Source organism: Agrilus planipennis, unplaced genomic scaffold (genome assembly GCF_000699045.2).
Source record: "Agrilus planipennis isolate EAB-ADULT unplaced genomic scaffold, Apla_2.0 scaffold20, whole genome shotgun sequence".
Classification (NCBI taxonomy): Eukaryota; Metazoa; Arthropoda; class Insecta; order Coleoptera; family Buprestidae; genus Agrilus; species Agrilus planipennis.
In genome coordinates, this window is record NW_020439516.1 from 1701097 (window position 1) to 1703558 (window position 2462).

The window sequence follows — 2462 nt, forward strand, 5'->3', positions numbered from 1 at the left end:
TATGGGTTACACATGGAAAGTTATCTTTTAATATTAAATTAGTAATATATTATGCACAAATCTAATAAGATATAATTGTATAAATATAGGTAATATATGGAGTAGTTAAAAAAACTTCTCTCAGTAGAATTAAAAGCTTGTGTAACAAGAAAACAGAATAGTGCCAGTTCGTACCAGGCAAAAAATTCAAGTACATGATGGAATCGGCATTTATTTGGTTTTAATTTATTACACATAAATAAAACTTCAAAGTGTAAATTTTCACAATATATGTACATACTTATAACCCACGACAACTGTTTCGCTACACAGTAACTTTTTCAAACAATTATCGTGAGTTGTAAATATACATATTGTAAAAATTTGCAATTCGAGCGTTTTATTTAGGTATAGGTAAAAATTTAAATAGGAATAAAATCTAAAATTAAATGATATACATATACGAGCAAATCAACTTTGTTCATTATTGCAAAACAAAATCTTTAACTTTAATAGTCAAAAATACCCATAAAAGACTGATTTTCATATGTTCTTTCAATTATTTGTAAACAGAAACACTCGCAAATAATCGAAAAAGTATTTTGAGGAATTGAAATAATGAAAAATACATTAATAATAAAAGTTTTTAAATATCCTCATAGAAATTTAAGGGTACATTGGTTATATTTCCACGTTATATATATAATTAAGTAACTACAAAAAAAAACGATTGTAAGTTATTATTTAATAATGAATCATTTTAGAGGACAAAGCAATCGAAAAAAATAAAGAATTGTGAAAACTATTAAACAATTTGGGGAAACTTCATTCCGCATTTAATTTTTATTGTAATTTAGCAACCACAACTGCTGTTTTGGATCCTAATCAAAATTCAAACGGCGCAATAATTACATTATCAAAGTTACACAAAACATACAGGATTCGTAAGTTTTGAACTTAATAATTAAATATATATAATGATATCTAATTACAGAATTGAATCTCAGTCATGATTGCAATCTGTAATGAGCATATTAAATTGAAATACCTTTGCACTAATTTTGAGAAAGAAACAAAATGTTTCTTTTTGTCATAGGGCTACATACATATACTATTAAGAGTTTTGCAACCTATACGAGGTCTAATAAAGAAATAATTGAACAACAAAAAAAACAAAATTTTTAAATTGCAAGTTTTGATTGATCAATTATTTCTTTATCAGACCTCGTATAGATCGCGAAACTGAAAATTTTCATAAATTTGAACATTTGTATTAGGAGAGCATAAGTCGCATAAGGTCTTTTTCAGAATTCGCATTTTTAGCGCGGGAACAACTATATATAGTAGTTTTCCTTCTATTTCTCATCATAGTTCAGCCCCTCGACGTGCGAGGGCGCTAGTAATACCAAAATTATAGCAACTTTTAGGATATTAATTAAACGATATCAAGGTCACATGCGGGAATCTCTAATGGACTTAATGTAAATTTCAATATGTTATTATATTCTTAACAAATAAAGATCATTTCTTTTTAGTAAATTAAACGCTGTTTATATAAAAACAAATTTATTCCGTATTTCTGTTACACATCACTTGCAGTTACATAAGATAGAATTCATTCAAGGAAACATTTATTGCAAATTATGAGTATTTATAATAAAATATATATCATTTATGTAGGTACCTTTCTAATTTAAGATAGGGATTTGTCTTTCAAGAATTAATTCAGAGGTTTCCCCCATTAAAAAAAGAAATACAAACCCCTTAGCCTTAGTTGAGTTTTTAAGATTAAATCATCCCTGTACGTTTAGTTATGTAGACAGTGTCACAATGACTTTTTGTCGACTTGTTTCAGTTTTATACACATACAGATCCCCGTACCTTTCATTTGAGACCACTCGTGACCATATTACATTCACAATATTCGTATCCAACAGCTTTTCTACACTCTTTTTCAATGAACGTAGAATTATGAGACCTTTAACTTTTGTTGTATAGTACCTACAAGTATCTGCGAATAAAAAAAAATAACAAAATTTTCAATTACCAGGGATTATAGTCCGTAGGGTCCTTTTTATATGAATGCATTGAAAACATTAAGAAAAATATTGTACTTTGCTAAAAATTGAAGTAAGTAATAAAACTCATAACAACATTGTTTAACTTTATGATATTTCAAAAAACGTACATACATTAAGTTTGCAGTACTTGTTTAGACTAGACTAAGGCCAAACGTATCTTAAATGGTAAAATGGCATTTTATTTCTATGTTTTACAGAATTACTACGCACAATAAAAATATATAATTCAACAATTTAACATATTTTTTTGTTATTTTAATGCTTAAGATAAAATCATATTGATTAAAATTATATTATAATACAACCTTTTACAATTAATATTTTTTATTAACTTCCTTTATAATAGGAAAATCATCATTGCAGGTGGTACCTGAACAATTCATACATAACTAATTGCAATTT